This window comes from Vespa velutina, chromosome 10 (genome assembly GCF_912470025.1).
Source record: "Vespa velutina chromosome 10, iVesVel2.1, whole genome shotgun sequence".
In the NCBI taxonomy this organism is placed as follows: domain Eukaryota; kingdom Metazoa; phylum Arthropoda; class Insecta; order Hymenoptera; family Vespidae; genus Vespa; species Vespa velutina.
Genome location: NC_062197.1, coordinates 941073 through 958572, shown reverse-complemented (window position 1 = coordinate 958572; position 17500 = coordinate 941073). Strand labels below are relative to the sequence as shown.

The window sequence follows — 17500 nt, the reverse complement described above, 5'->3', positions numbered from 1 at the left end:
TGATTCATCGTGCACGTCGTTGTTGTCATCGTCGGCTTAGCTTCGTGTTGTTATCTCGATAAGATTCTTTTTTTATTTTTCTTTTTTTTTCTTGTTTTTTCTTTCAATTTTTTTCTCTTTTCTTTTTTTTTTCCTTTTTTTTTTCCTTTTTTTTTCCATAAATCCTCGAAGATCTATGGACACGGCGATGCGTCTACAAAAGATCGAGATTGCAAGGTAGCAATCTTACAAATAGAAAATATGTTTTCTTATCTTTCTTTATTGCCTTTCTTTTTAATTTCTTATATGTTACGTGAACAAATAAGTTTAAAAAAGAATGACGTCGATGACAAACAATTAGCCCTTGAAAAGTTTAATGATATATGGTATATGGTAGATACGTTTTGATGAAAACCAAACGTGTTTCTAAGTTGTGTAAAATATCGTAGTAAATAGACGAATCATTGTTGACGTAAGATCGTGCTTTTCCGTTTGGAAAATAACGATCCTCCACGTAAAACGCCCACGGATTTTGTGAGTATTCGTAAATTATATAGAGGTAGAGCTAGCTAGGTAGGTAGGTAGGTAGGGTATCCTCCTTTTCGTTTTCTCCTTTCATTTTGTCTCTAAATATCCTTTTACTCCTTTTCTCTTTCTCTTCTATACTACTATACTTCTCCAGGCTCTTGTTCTCTTCCATCTATTCATCTCCCTTTGCTCGATCCTTCGTCACTTTTCTATTCATTCTCAACCTCGGACTTGCAAAGCTCCCAAGAGAGAGAGAGAGAGAGAGAGAGATCGGCTTTGCAACTCTCTCTCTCTCTCTCTCTCTCTCTCTCTCTCTCTCTCTCTCTCTCTCTCTCTCTCGGCCAATGCACCCTGATAACATCATGGTCTCTATTTTATTTTCTTCTTCTTTTTCTTTTATTTTCTGCCGACGTTTTACGACCGCTTTCATTCGTACGAAATAAAAAAAAGAAAAAAAAAAAGCGAGACGAAAAGGTGAACCAACAATATTCGTCCAAGGGTTGCAAGAAGATCGTACTTATCGTTCATACACAAAAGCATCACAGTTAAAGCCGACTTGAAATATTTAAGTATAGGTAATTATTATTTATTCGTAGAATATTTCTTTTTATATCTTTTCAGATTATGATAATAATATACAGAATCCGCTGACTCCGTTACTGATTCGTTTGATATTGATTTAATTTTATTATATGATTTGATCGATAACGATTCACCTATCACGATTATATAATTTGAATTTATATTCGAATTGTCGCGAATATGCACGAATTTTATGAAAGATCTTAAGAGGGAATCTTTGGAATTCATTTCGATAAAGGAGACGTACCTTATCGGTATTAAATAAAAAATAATACAGCGATTAGGAAGATAAAGCGATCTTATCATTAACGACGCTCTGTGTAATACGTAATCTATCTTTCATTCGTTTCTCTATTCTCTTTATCGTTCTATTTGCAAACGACTTCATCGAATGTCGATGAGTCATCGTTGTACATCGACAACAGAGTATATTTTCCATCGAGAGATTTGCCCGCTGATATATCCATATCACGCATAAGGTACAATCATAGATAAGGGTATTCTCTCGATGACGCGGCAATGTGTTTTGGCAAATAAGTGAAATGTAAATAGTTACGTACAAAAGAGATTATTGTATTAGATAGATAGAGAGAGGGAGAGAAAGATAATCGATAGTTCTTATATATATATATATATATTTTTTTTTTTTGTCCTTAATTAATCCTTGATAATTACCAAGGTAGTTAGTTATCGCAAGATTTTTCAAGTCGGATATAAGCATTTCTCAGTAAAATCCTATTCGTCAGATTTTATCGCCGATAAAATATTTTTTATTTATAGACAAAGAGAAATATTGAGAAATGCGAATTACCGATATTACAACAATAACAATAACGATAATAATAATAATAATAATAGTAATATTAATGATAATGATAATAGTGAATTATGAAAAAAGAAATAGATAGAATTTGCACTGCTTGAGAATTAAAAGAGAAAGAATTTTGTCGATCGTTCGTCCTTGCGTTGTAACGTTGTACGCTCGTTCCGCGATAAGAGTCAATTGGAGCAGGGGAGAGGGATAAAAGAGCAAGGACGAGTACTAGTGTTACAACTGACAAGCATGCTGGATGATTTAATGACTTGGTGCTCGGATTTAAATAGTAGAAATGCTCGAGCCATATACGATGCCTTGAGGAGACACGAGAGAACTATCTAAGAGATCATTCATCTTCCTTATACGAAATTGCTTCCGTAATATAGACGATGATTGCTTTTATGAAAAAAAAAAAAAAAAAAAAAAAAAAAAAAAAAAAAAAAAAAAAAAAAAAGAAAAGAACAAAAAAGTGTATAACGAGAAATAGTTAATTAACGTTGCGAAACGAAATTTTCGTTTCGTTAGTTAACAGGACTTAATTAAAAATTGTTCTCCTCGGAAATTTCTCAAGAAACCGGAGGCGTTTCTTGTCTGAAGAATAACGCTAAGAAAAGAAAAGAAAAGAAAAGAAAAAAAAAGAGAAAGAGAAAAGAAGAAAAAAAAACAAGAGAAAAGAAAAAGAAGATTGAACAAAAAAAAAAGAAGAAACAAAAAATTTCTTGCTTCGTGTGCATCGGAAGGTCGAAGGTTGTTTCCTTTGGTTTCATAAGACCCTTTAAATGGTGGATAGCATAAACTCGGATCGGAGGAGTAAATTACGCTATCGGGATACAGAAGGGACTCCTGATTCGTTTCATCCCTTCTCTTACCTACTTTCTTTCCCTTCCTTCCTTCCTTCCTTCCTTCCTTCCTTCCTTTCTCAGGTCTCTCATTTACCTGGTGTTGTTGTTCGTGTTGGAAATCCGAAGAGATGGAAGAGAAGGAGAAGGAGGAGAAGGTTGGAACTCAATGACGGGACCCGTTAAGGTTCGGGCATCGTACGCCTTACATCTGCCACGCTTCATCGAAGACAAAGACCTTTGAGTTGCCCTTAGGGTTCTCCTTCCAAGATATTCCGGAAAAATCCTCGACTTTTTCTCGGAACTTTCTAATTCGTGGTCTTCGACGATTTTAGAAAAAAGGGATTTCTTTTGTCCCTTTTTCCCTCTTTTCTCTCTCTCTCTCTCCCCCTCTCTCTCTCTCTCTCTCTCTCTTTCTCTCGTGGTCTTTTTCCCCTCTATTTTAAGAATATTATTTTTACTTAAGTCAAAGTTGATTTACGATCGCGAAAATAGATTTTAATAAAAGTTATTTTCACAAGTTTAAAGTATATTTCTTTAATCTATTACCGTTACGAAAGATCGCCATTTTCGTTCTCATATTTTCGTTATCGCGAAAAAAATTACAACCATTCCCGTTTCAGCTTTACGCCCGGTGATATACATAAATATCGTAGGTCATGGCGTTAATTATTAAAATTAAATTATATCTCGGGGCGATTTTCCCCGATGCACTTTGGATTTATTTTATAATGCATGATTAGTGTCTATAGATGAATCGGCTTATCGATCGTGAAATGCTCTGCTTCCTGATTAGTTAATGGAAATTTTTAGTGTATAGGTATATACTTATACGTATATTATGGCTTGCGCCAATTGCATATATAAGCGACATATATATATATATATATATATATATATATATAAATATATATACACACACATATATGTATATATGTATATCGAGAAGAATTCAGTTGATCTTATTGTTGCAGAATGAAACGATCTTCGACGAAATGCATCATTCATCGTTTGAAACGCTATAAAACGATAGTGAGTAATTTCACATCCTCGGCTAACATTGTACGAGAATTAAAGTGTTTAACATAAACACGAATGTTCTTTTATTGTCGACAATCGTTTTATTTTGCCGCACGCTCGTTAAGAAATATATATTATCTTACGTACATAGGTAGTACTTATTTACTTATGTACGATCTTAAGTACCGTAAAGTAAATATATGTTGGTACGATTTAACAGACGCAAGAGATCGTCTCGTTTTCATTGATTCGCATTAGAGATATTGAATTTTGCAGAATCGATTTATCGTTCGATATTAATCAACGCGAGGACATACACGTGACTATAGCGAGGTAGAAATCGATAAGCGTAAAAAATTTTCATCGGCAGCATGGAATCCCGATTATCTTTCGTTAATGGCACTGGTATATATATATACTATATACGCATACATGCATACATACATACATACATACATACATACATACATACATATATATATATATATATATATATATATATATATATATATATAATATATTCGAAAAACGATATGGCAAAAAATTTAATAAAAGTAATAACCGGACGCACGATAATGAGTATCTTACTGCCGGCCTGCTCTTTATCCTGTCGCGTAGGTGGAGTCGCTTCTCGTTTATGTACTTTTCTCTTTGCCAACGGACGTTGTTTGTGTTGGTACGTGCATTGATTCGAGTTCGTGTATACAGGGTGTCTCGGCCCGATGAGTATACAACACGTAGATTTATAGATAAAACTATAGGAAAAAAATGAAAAAAGGAGGAAAAAAAACGGACAAAAAAAAGAGGATGAATCGTTGATTAATATTCCAACGTCTTTGATACGAAGTGCAACGAAACCTATCGGTTGGCATAGTATTGTAATAATAGTCAAGATAAAAAGGTTTTTATTTATGAACTATCACGACCGTAATGTAATATACCTTGCCATAAAGGCCATTTGTATTTTTCTCAAGTAGTCACGTACCGTAACAGATTCGTGCACGCGATCAATGATAGATCGATAGAAATCGTCGAAGCGATTCATTAGAATAATACATTGTGCGAACGTTCACGTTCTTATCGTTCGTGAAAGGACCTGTAGATACGTCATGATCTTTCCAGCCGGTCGTGCATGTACATACATATATATACATAATACATACATACGTATATAAGAGATATATCGAGTCATACGAGTAGGAAGGGCATAGGAGACGATCTCTCGGATGAGACACTCGCGTTTGTCACCGACTAATAATCGCTGCAAGCGGTTGCGTCTGACGAATCATAGGCCTCGGATTCTACCAGAGCAAGTTCTACCACTTTGCATCGTGAATCGTTCTTGTATGGGTCGAACAATGCTGCTGGCTGAGAGAGAGAGAGAGAGAGAGAGAGAGAGAGAAAATCTGCTGGAAGATCGGGTTAGGTAGAGAGAAGGTGGAGGGAGAAAGAGGAAGAAGGAACAGGGTGGGTCGCTCGCAGAAAGCTGCGATGGTGGGAGGGAAGATGCGATATAGGAGGAAGAGAAACGACGGAAGAAAAAGAAGAAGGGTAAGGAGGGGACGATAAAGGGGACCGGGAGAATAATAATAAAGAGACAAGGAGGCAAGATAATGTACGGCGCCGTTCTGCCGTCCATTCATGCTTTTTACTCGTTAGCGGTCGGAACTCGTAGACTGGCCAACCTCGTCTCACTTTGCCTCACCTGTCGGCCTCTCTGCTTTTCTCTTCTTCCTTTTACCCTCTCTTTCTTTTTTCTCCTCTCTCTCTCTCTCTCTCTCTCTCTCTCTTTCTTTTTCTTTCTCTTTCTCTCTTATTCCTTCTTCTTTCTCTCTCTTCTTCGCTCGATCTAATCGTCGAACAACTCGTCTGCATGTTCGACCAGAAGCTTCCTGCACGTGCAGGTAGAGAACGTTTCCATGTGCAGGAAATACTCTTGAACCCTACATCTAGCTAAACTTTCCACGTATGTATATGCATAGATTTATATACGTATAATACGTATATTATGCTTAGATTGTAGATACGTCGTATATGTATGTGTGTATGTGTATATGTGCGTATATATATATATATATATATATCCGTGATTAATGCCATTTTGCATGTGCAATTCGTGAGCAAGGGCAGCTTCTTCGTGTGCGGTTCTAGTCTTCGGTACGATGAAAAGTAGTCGACCTCCTCGCCGCGCGCCTTTATTCCCTCTCTCGTATATATACATACGTAGATAGTTGCGTGCTCGTATCTATGTACGCAAGACACATCTTGCTCTCATCCAACTATCAGGATAGAAGATCCAGTTCGCTCTGAATTACGAGAGACGGATGATGACTTAACTCTCTCTCTCTCTCTCTCTCTCTATCTCTATCTCTATCTATCTATCTATCTTTATCTCTCTATCCATCTTTATCTAACGACTTTGACTTTTGTATATTTTTCTTTCTCACTCGAGTAATCGCTTAATTCTCTTGCGTGTTTTACCAGAGGCTAAAGTATTCAAGAAGTAAAACAGAGATAGAGAAATAGTAACTACAAATATATTTTTACTTATTATCAAAAACAAAGATTGTAAAATTTTTTAACGATATTTATTAAGATCGAAACATTCGAACGATGAAAATATTTATTAGATATCACATGCGACATACATACATACATACATACATACGTCCTCTTGGATTATTCGACATTTACTTCCTTTATCCCCTATCTAATATCTATTGCGAGATTCTCATATCAAATGCGAGAGTAGAAAAGCGTGTCAAAGAAAGAGCTCTTAGATTCGATAGAAAGAAGAAATTGATCGGGAAGGATATAGAACGGAGGAACGTGTAAATGATAAAAGAAAAAGAAATGAGAAGGAGAAGAAGAAAAAGTATGAGAAGGAGGAGGAGGGAGGGGAAGGTAAGAGACGGTACCACGTAAGGGATCGAATGGTGGTGTGTCAATGTGTCAGAGAAGAAGAAGAGGTCCTCCGCAACGGAGTTGCCTTTTATGTCCACGTAAGTCGTAAGGTAAGGCCCAGCAGCAAAGCGGGTGCGGTGGGTCTTTCTCGTGCGTCCCTCCTGCCCCCCCCCCCCACCGCCCTTTCTCCGCCGTACCCTACCCCACCCTTCGACTGGTTCGCCGCCGCCAGCACGCCGCCACCACGCGCCCTCTTCTCCCACCCTTCTTCTACCTCATACTTACTCTTCTTCTCGAGCGGAGCCGAGTAGAGCCGAGGACGAACGGCACCCCATTTGGAGCAGCCGGTATTATCGCCGCGTATGGAAGAAGCGGCATTCGCGCACCGCTGGAATATCAAGGAGCTTCTTGGATGCGACAACCAGCGATGCCACCGTTGCAAGAACGCTTGAATGGAGCGACAGGAAAGCCAGTATTCCAAAGTGCTATCTCTCTCTCTCTCTCTCTCTCTCTCTCTCTCTCTCTCTCTCTCTCTTTCTCTCTCTTTCTCTGATTCTCGTCTCGTTGACGGGATAGCCAAAGGGGCCCTCGTTTCGAGGAAGCAGTCGACGATTGGAAATCGTAGCAGCAGTCCGTTTGAATGGAACCGATCTCTCTCTCTCTCTCTCCCTCTCTCTCTCTCTCTCTCTCTCTTTCTTTCTCTCTTTTTCTCTTTCTCTCTCTACCTCTTTCGTACGCTAGTCGTCCTTTTTCTTCACCCTTTGTTTTCTCCGTCTCTCTCTCTCTCTTTATCTTTCTCTTTCTCTTTGCAAAACTCTTACTACAGCGATGCGCTGTTTTGTTCGCGATACATGCCGGTACAAAGAGGCATTTTAAAAGAGGGAGATATAACAGCGTGTCGTCGTCGAAACGTGTCGTTTGAAGTTTTAGCTCTCTCTCTCTCCCTCTCTATCTCCTCTTGCTTGCTATCTCTCTTTCCCTTTTGCTTGATAGATCCACGACACGTTTCACGCGCGTATCTCGTGCACGTCGTGCATCCTGATTTTGCGGAAGGACAAAGCCCTCTCTCTGTCTCTTTTTCTCTTTCTCGTAGTTACTACGAGAAAGTTTTTGATATTTTACAGATGAAAGAAATTTATTGACGTCCTTTAAATATTCCATTGTCATGGATATACCACCTTTCATATATCAATTGATCGAATCGTTTGATTAATATGAAATAATTGTTAAATGTTTTTCTTTTTTATTTTTATTATAAAGGTATATATATATATATATATATATATATATATATATATATATATATATATGTTTTTTTTCTTTTGTCTGTTTTTCAGATAAAAGATTCCGGGTGTCTTGTATTATATGGCACGACAAAAGCACACGAACATCTTTGGGAAAGTATCCTTAGAACCCTTTTTATCCGGCTATTACATTTCTGCAGGTAGAAGCTCCGGTAAGTACTACCACTACTCGCCGACACAGCAGAAACACCTTTTTTCTCGCTTAGGAACACCCATTGAGGGAAGAGAGAAGAAGAACCCTCTCTTCCTCTTGAGACAAAGCGCACGAGAGAGAAAACCTTATTCTTTCTCTCTCTCTCTCTCTCTCTCTCTCTATTTCTCTCTTTGTCTTTCTCTTTTCCTTCAGAAAGTCGATTCCTTCTTCTATACGAATTTCGCGAGTGCCGAAGAAACGTCCGTTTCGTGGAAAGGACGAAAGGACGATCGCACGATTTTGTCGTCATGAATTACCAAAGCCACGATATACCTGTGGAATCTTTTCTTCTTGATTTCGTCCTTTTGGCCAACTCGCGAAATGCGATTTTTTCCGATTCAATTCCGTAGCAGATCGTCCTTGCTTGGATTCCATTGATCGCTATGGTATTCCAACGATTCGATCCCGAGTTGTTACCGGTAGCTTCCACTTTTGGGATTTGCTATCTATCTTTCTCTCTCTTTCTTTCTTTCTTTTTTTCTTTCTTTTTTTCTTGTTTTTTTTTTTTTTTTTTTTTTTTTTGCACGTCAGTTTCGCATCGAGAAACGCCTGGTTTCGCGCGAAAGCGAACTTTTGCCAATCTCTCTCTCTCTCTCTCTCTCTCTCTCTCTCTGTATGTCTGTCTATCTGTCTCTCTCTCTCTCTCTCTCTCTCTCTCTCTCTCTCTCTCGTTTCTACTCGATTCGTATTTCTTCGTATTCCATTCGGTACCTTTCCAGCGCTTTTACAGTAAAACTCTAAAAGGAGTAAACGCGAGCCTCGAATTTCGCTATATAGGAAATTCGTTTCAACTTTGACCCCCTTTGAATAACGCTTTTGAGAGAGTAAATACTTTGTAGGTTACGTAAAACGAAGAAAACGTTAAGTAGAAACGTTCGCTCTCGATTGGAGGATACGGATTAGCTCCTCATTTTATTTTTCTCCGAAGCCATTTTATGCTCTTCGACGATTTAGCGATGATTTTTATTGGACGTACGCGTTAAGAATTCGAACGAGGATACGTTGCGTCTCGGTGTGTTTAATTAGAAAAAAAAGGAAAAAGCAAAGTAAGAATGAAAAAAACTGTCACGTGCCGTCGATCAATCTCATTCGAACAATTTTCAAGGAAAAATCATATTTTTTCATGATTTTTCTTCGAATAAATTCATAGTTTTATGTGAGGTTGATCGATGAACTTCTATTAATTTGCTTGATATCTTTCTTAAGAAAAATCAAATTTAAATGCGGCTCGGGTATCCTCTTATCTTGTTATCTCTGTTTGAAATGCATAGAATTCTTCTATTAGATATTTGTACGTATATTCGCGGATGACTAACGTAAAAAGAAAATCTCTTCGTTAACTCTAGAAATTGCTCTCGAACTTTTCGCACCGACCTTTTGACCTTTCGCTCGTACTTTGGACAGATATCGATTATTTTCTCGTACGTTAATAGGATTATTAAACCTCTACCGCGACCGGATTATCGTGTATTTAATTGCACTCGGGACAAACGAATATATCTATAATTTGTTACGCTCATGGCTCTTAACGAATAATTGGCGATATCGATGGTGTAATATTAGAAAGTTTGATAGTAATAATAATAATAATAATAATAATAATAATAATAATAATAATAATAATCATAATAATAATAAAAAAAGAAAGAAAGAAAACAGAGAGAAAGAAAAATAGAGACAAAACAGGTGTACGTTATAAAAAGAAATTCATTGTATAAATTTCAATCGTTCATTTGATATATCCTATATATGTATGTAACATTCCAGGTATTAAGAACGGCTCGATTGTTCGAAAGTCATAATAAGTTATTTCTTAGTATATCGGTCGATCAATGAATAATCGAGTTGGTTGATTTTATAAAATGCGTGACACGATTCGTCAGTGAAATGATTTCATTCGGAGAAATGATCAGATGTGGTCATAGATCTCGCGAATGACATAGCTCCGAATGGAATGTGACCGATTCTTGGAAAGATCTTGCGAAGGTCATCGAGCTACGACGACCGACTTCTTCTATTTTAGCTGATAGCTACGCCGATCTCGACGATCAACCAACCGTCATGACAGAAGTCATTAGAGCGTTACACCTCTGTCATTATATTTACGATCGGATCGTTGATCGCTACTCTCGACGCGTTTAAATGTGATAACGTGATATATACATAGAACATGAACGTTTGACTATGAGATTGGAAATTTAAAAGTAGTTCTTTTTTTCTTCTTTCTTTTTTTTCTTCCTCCACCCCTTTCTTTTTTCTTCCTTTTTTTTCTTCGTCATTGACTGGCCCGATTCTCGAGTACCGTTTATAAATGTTACACCGATGAAATTTATATAGATCTTCCATCCATTTATTATTAATTACCTGTCATTTAATAGTTGATATATGGAATATAATAAATTGCGTGTAAATTTCGAATGACACGTAAATCGTCTCAAAGCGTTTTTCATGATCGACCGTAGGAAACGTTACGTGTTCGATGCATAGATGTATACATTGCATCTTCACAACGATTCCTTTCACGCGTCAATTCATTTATCCTCTTGATTTTTTTTCTTTTTTTCGATCTTTTTTTTTTCTCTTATTTTTCTTGTTTTTCTTTTACTTTCGATTTGTTCCTTTTTTTTTTCTTTTTTCTTTTCTTTTCTTTTCTTTTTTTCGTGTACAGCGAGCGGAGCTAGCTAGCGAGGCGAATGGATTGCAACTTTTTCGGTGAGTCATCGAGAAGTGCAAGAATACGTAATAGGTCGCAAGAAATATTATATGAGACGAACATTAATTTATGAAACTAATCGCGGTTAGGAAAATCGCATGGTAGATACACGTGGAGTAACAGAGAGAAAGAGAGAGAGAGAGAGAGAGAGAGAGAGAGAGAGAGAGAGAGAGAGAGAGAGAGAGAGTCGTGATAGATATATAGAATATTACGTAAGAGAAGAAGAGATTTTTACGATCGTGTCCACTCGATCTTTGAGCTCGGTTAGTACTTTTCTTTTTTATCGCTTTTATTTTATCCTAACTTCACACTGATTTACTACATTGGAGATATCGCGACTAAGCGAGAAAAGACGTATACTAGATCGAAAGAATTTCTTGCGATGTTGGCAAAGATACATAGGTAGTTTTAAAAAGATAAAAAGAGAGAAAGAGCGAGAGACAGAGAGAGAGAGAGAGAGAGAGAGAGAGAGAGAGAAAGAAAAAGAGAGAAAGAAAGAGAGTGGGTGGAAAAAGAATGCGTGCTGCGAATCGAAATGTTTCAATCCTTGTCAGCATCTAAGAATAACCAAAAACCTTTCCAAAAATACGATCGTTTGAATTTGATAAGTTCTCTCTCTCTCTCTCTCTCTTTCTCTCTCTCTATCTGTAGCTTGGCGTTGTACAGTGTTGTAGCTGGCCTTTCAAAATGGCAACGAGCCTTGCAAAATGGTGTATCTCTGTTGGTAAGAGAAAAGGAAAAAAAATGGAGCACCGCTCCAAATTTGTAAGTCCCCACAGCTTCCGGCCGTGGATGTACGTACATCCACATAAGAACGCACGAACGACAACGAGTAAGAGTGGCCGACGAGGAGATCGACGAAGAGGATGAACACCGCGAGAGCTTCCCAAAATAAGGCTCGTGAGAATCAGGGAATTCCACTCCCACGTTTCTACTATGTGTCGGGATGGAACGCGATGCCGTGGAACTCTGCCAAAGTGACGTCAAAATTGCCTTGAGTGCACTTCTTCATCGGTTATCCCTCTTTCTCTCTACTCCTTCCTCCCTTACCCTTCTCCGCCCAGCTGCCACCTCTCCTCTTCCTCATCCCTCCCTCCCCCCCCCCATCCTTCACAGCCTACCACAGCTTTCGATCTCCGAGAGTTTTTCTTGTCATTTTATTCTATTTTTTGTTTTTTTTTTTTTTTATTTTGTTCTTTTTCATCTTTAATTTTATTATTTTTTTTCTTTTCTTTTTTTGTTTTCTTTTCTTTTCTTTTTCTTTTTTTTTTTTTTTTTTTTTTTTTATCGTATTTTTATCGTTCTCCTCATTTCATTCTTCCTTCATAATTTTCATTTCCATATATAGACGATTTCGTTATATACGAAATGCATCGTAGAATGCGTTGCTTGTTTAGTACGATAAAAGAACTTTCAATCAGACAGATATAGAGTCGATAATCATTAGTTTCAATTAGTTTTCAGGACATCGAACTCTTCAGGAGAACTCTAAGAATTTAATATATATATATATTTAATCTGAGAAATAGATAAATAAATATGTAAATAAATAAAATATGATAAATAAATTTATCAACAATTCGTGTTCGTATTTATCTGTTTTGGCGTAAGAGATCAGTAGATTTATTTTCGACATTTCGACATATGAAATACGAGTTTGTAGATTCGAAGGAGAAGGAGAGATAGATAGATAGATAGATAGATATAGAGAGAGATAGAGAGAGAGAGAGAAAGAGAGAGAGGAATAAAGAAAAGAAAAGAAAAGAAGAGAAATAAAGAAAAATAAAAATGAAAAAGAAGAAAAAGAAAGGGAGAGGGGAAAAAAAAGTTAGAATCTGGTGCTTAACGTGCTTGATGTCATGCATATTACTCATTAAAAGAAGGCATTGGAATAGGTCCGTCGAACGGAGATGTACATTACTCACTAATGTCATAAATGCAAAGGAGAGGATGGTCTTCTACGCACGGACACGTGTTTCCTTCTTATTATTCCTGGCACTTCGGAGAACACTCGAGAACCGTGATGTCCTGACGTATCTTTTTCTTTCTTTTTCTGTCGCTCTCTCTCTTTCTTTTTCTTTTTTTTTTCCGAACGCGTCACGGATGACCGAAGCTTAACTCTTGAGTTGCCTCTTCGTATCGATCGCTATCGCTATTGGTGTGGGTGCGCTGTCGTGGGTGGAAGGATCGAAGTAACGGTCGTAATAAATCGGTTCGTTAACACAGCGAAGTCCTTTGGAATGCCCAAGAGATTTTCTCTCTCTCTCTCTCTCTCTCTCTCTCTCTCTTTCTTTCTCTTTCTCTCACTTATCGGATGTAATTCATGTAGTCATTCCTTTTTCCTGCTTATTTATTATTTATTTCCTTTTTTTCCTTCCCCTTTTGATATAAATATATAAATCGCTAATAGGAAAGAAAAAGAGTTTAGGTTTCTCGTAAAATCGTTGATCGTTGAAACTTATGTAGGTCTTTCATGATTATCTCGAATGATCTAAGTGTCGTAATAACGTAAGTACGGGTAAGTAGTTACTTCCGTCTATCGTACGCAAATATCGTATGGGGCGGTATAGTACAAAGGATTTAGTAGAAGAGCACCATCGAGTCGAAGAAGAGATCATTCCAGGAAATTCTCTTCTTCCTCGTATCGGCCCGTTATTCGATCCAGCTTTTACGAATTCTCTCTCTGTCTCTCTCTCTCTCCCCCTCTCTCTCTCTCTCTCTCTTTCTCGTATCCAATATCCATCTTCTTGGATTTGGTCTTTGACGAGGAGAACTTCGTAATAGCACGTCAAATTTTTTTTCAGACGTAGTGACGTTTTACATCCAGCTCCGATCGGAAAAGACTATAATCGCAAAAAGTGTATATATATATATATATATGTATGTATGTATGTATGTATGTATGTATGTATGTATGTATGTATGTATGTATGTATGTATGTATGTATAAGAAATGTGTATGTATGTATGTATAAAAAAAAAGAAATAAAGAAGAAAAGAAGGCGTCATCGATAGATAAATTATCCTGTAAGGCGAGGAATCTAATATCATCGAGGGAATTTCTTGTTAACCAGGAACACCATATGATATTGATAGTAATGAATCACCGGTGTTCATCATTTCGTTTACATCGTATGTCATTAAAAAACTTAGTAGTAGTATGTCTTACGAAATTATGTTTACCACTTATCGATGATGAAATCATCTTTTTTTTTTTTTTTTTTTTTTTAATTCTTTATTCTAGTCGCATTTGCGCGACACGTTTTTCTCGAATAACTACGTCGTAATAGGCGTTAATATATTTCTATGCATCGACAAAGGAATCTCTACGACTGATTCCTCATCTCTCGTATCTGTTCATGAATCGAATAAATAAATCAGGAATTTGAGTTTGCGAATTATTGTCGTATTTCTATGTACAAAGATGAATACGTATAAGGATATGTTGATGCTGAAAGTCGAAGGAGCATATATATATATATATATATATATATATATATATAGAGAGAGAGAGAGAGAGAGAGAGAGATAGAGGGCGGATGGGTGAGAAAGAGAGAGAGAGACAGAGCGAGAGATGGGTGAGAAAGAGAAAAAGATGCTCCTTGCTATATATCCTTAGGCGGTGAATCACGTGAAGATTCAAGCGGAGCTCCTTGCAGGCTGGAAGGAAAAGGAAAAAGAAAATTTCGCTCGCAACGGATTCTAATGACCTCATCGTGCAGAAACGGCCGGTTCTACGTGTGCCTTTCCAGGAAAAGATACGTCATCTACGAGAAAGTGTGAATCCTGCTAAATACCGCGTCGTCGCTTACAAGTATCTAACAAAGTTATCTATGTACGTATGTATATGTATCTAATTGCAATTAGGTGTATATGTACTTGTTATCCTCGTCATCGTCCATTCCATTATTTTCAAAGACATTTCTTATCATCGTAATAGACGTCAAAACTTAATCGACTATTTATTAGATATTTTATCTGTTTTTTCTTTTTCTTTTTTTTTCTCGATTAATTCAACAAGCACATGCATCGATTGACGTAAATCGCGAATGAATGACATCGACTTCTTAATTGGTAATTAAGAACTAACCGACGAAATGACGCGTGAAAATGATTTATTTCTCAAAGTTAAGACCATCGATCGTCGCGTAATCACCGATTCTGGCTTCGACTCCGATCGAAACTAATCGACGTCAAAGTTGATCGTTCCATATCGCATGAGGTTTATATTCGTGGTACATAAATTGTAATAAATGTCTTTGGATTTTTGGCAGAACGACAAACACGCGATATTCGAGTTTTCATTTCCGCGAAATCGTAAAGCGTTTTCGTACCAACGGGATTTCGATGATTTGATCGAAATATGGAAAACAGAGAGAAATCTTCGGTGTTTCTCTGTCTTCAATTGTACATAGAAATATATTGTTGTATTTACGGTGTCAGGTGAAAAATCTTATTGCATATTTTTTATTTCTTTTTTTCTTTTTTTTCGTTCTTTTTTTTTTTTTTTTTTTTTTTTTTTTTTTAACGATATGATCGACGATAAATTATAATACAGAGAGAGAGAGAGAGAGAGAGAGAGAGAGAAAGAGTTTACAGAAGCATATAACTATCTCCTATGAATTACATAGAAAAGATTAATAGGTTTCATTCCATCGTTATATATAATTACAGCTTAGCCAGTTAGTTGAAGAAGGATCAGTGCTGAGGGATATGATAAATATTTTCTACGAATCGTTTCTCCGACAGATGCAACAGTGACTAAGTCACTGAAAATAATTTCTAACGGAGCACCGACTGCGTAGTTAGAAAGCAACCGAATATGGCGGACTAATTTTTGTACGAATGAAACGCGACATGCAAGCACAAATCCAAGAAACGTGCATACGCACATATGTATTTGTTTCCGGAGATAGAGTTCTTCCAAGAAATGTCATGCTCTTTCTCTCTCTCTCTACCTCTCTCTCTCTCTCTCTCTCTCTCTCTCTCTCTCTCTCTCTCTCTCTCTCTCTCTCTCTTTCTTCCCCGTTTCTCTTTATTTCTCTCTTTTTTGAACGAAGGTATGGATCCACGTAAATGTAAATCGTCGAGGACTTTTCTCAGAATTTTAACCACAATTTCTGGAAAATGTTCCAATTTTAAAATATCGTGAGCGATCTCACGCTTCCGATTTAATGGATTTGCGGTTTTTATTTTATATATATATATATATATATTTTTTTTTTATTATCTTTTTATTCTTTTGGCACGTTTCTCTATAGCAAAAACGAATGGACAAATCCAGCTCAGAAAAGACATCGATCTTTTTGCTTGTAACTTTACTAATCTTCTAACAAATAATCTAATCATCTAAGTGCCAAACGTGTATCCCGCCAAGTGCGTTACTTGGCATAAATTTATTCCGTTTAAATAATTATCGGCTATTACGGTGCTCGTTACAAATGGGCAAAACTATAAAACAATATATAATAAATTTGCATTTTTACAAAAAAAAAAAAAAAAAAAAAAACCTAAGCCAAAAAAAAAGAAACAAAAAATTGTGTCTGTAGATAATTTCGGTTCATTCGTCAATACGAAATCATTATTAATATTCAATTTTTTTTTTTTTTCTGTCGTCTTAGAAGCAATAAAATTTATAGAGTTAAACGAGTTTTCCGATATCAATGCATACCATCGACGTTTGCGAGTATATGTTAGAGAAAGGGATATCGTATTCGTTCCGGATGGTTTTGTTCAACGAGGAAAACTTTCCGAGTACAGGTACTTACTCACTTCGAAAGAACTTTATAAACGAAAAAAAAAAAAGTATTTCGAATTAGGAAGGAAAACATTTGTAATTAGCAAAACGCGTGAAAATTTTGTTAATTTTTCACCAGTATTATTACAATTTCAATTATTATTATTGTTATTACAATTACAATTATTATTATTATTATTATTATTACAATTACTTTTATTATTATTACTATTATTATTATTATTTTTAAAATTATTATAATTACTATTATAATTAATATTATTATTATTATTATTATTATTATTATTATTATTATTATTATGATGCCAGGTTCTTCAATGAATTATACTTTGGCGAGTAGTATTAGAAGAAGAACTCGATATAGCTCACAAAATTATTATATTAAATTCTTACGAAATTGTTAATTTTTCGAAAAAGAAATTGAGATAGTAGCCCGTTTTTGAACGAGAACGGATTATATCTTTTTCTTTGCGTGTTAGCTTTGTCATTGTTAGAATTTCTTCTTCGCTAGATACTTCGTTAGATAGGGAACAGAAAATGGACGAAAATGGAGTTTAGAAAATTGAATAAAAAAAAGGATGGAAGGGGAGAAAGTTTCGAACGGTTCATCCTTCGGTTCGTCATGCCCTCTCTCTCTCTCTCTCTCTCTATCTTTTTACGTGTCCCTTTTCAAAACTTTTCTTTCTATTCTAGTTTTATTTATACGTTCTTTCTCCAGATCGTAAAAAAGTATAAGATTGATAAAAGAAACACGTAAGAGTTTTATCTCGTTAGCTCGTCCCTTCGCCATACATCGAATATCGTTAAATTTATCTTGGTGCGAATTGAACAAAGAAAAAAGAAAGAAAGAAAGAAAGAAAGAA

General features: G+C 36.3%; 1 long non-coding RNA gene across 12 annotated transcripts in view; it reads left to right on the top strand.

Annotated features, from left to right (window-relative positions):
• LOC124952420 overlaps positions 1-17500 on the top strand; it is a 52756-nt gene that overhangs the window by 8645 nt on the left and 26611 nt on the right. For 8 of the 12 annotated variants that reach the window (XR_007101898.1, XR_007101895.1, XR_007101897.1 and 5 more), the window contains one exon: positions 1-3266. This exon is cut by the window's left edge and continues 1415 nt beyond it. This is a non-coding gene — a long non-coding RNA (uncharacterized LOC124952420). Of the gene's footprint in view, positions 3267-8006; positions 8126-11530; positions 12040-17500 lie in introns of those variants that run through there. The other 4 variants (XR_007101894.1, XR_007101896.1, XR_007101893.1 and 1 more) reach the window with 3 other exon arrangements.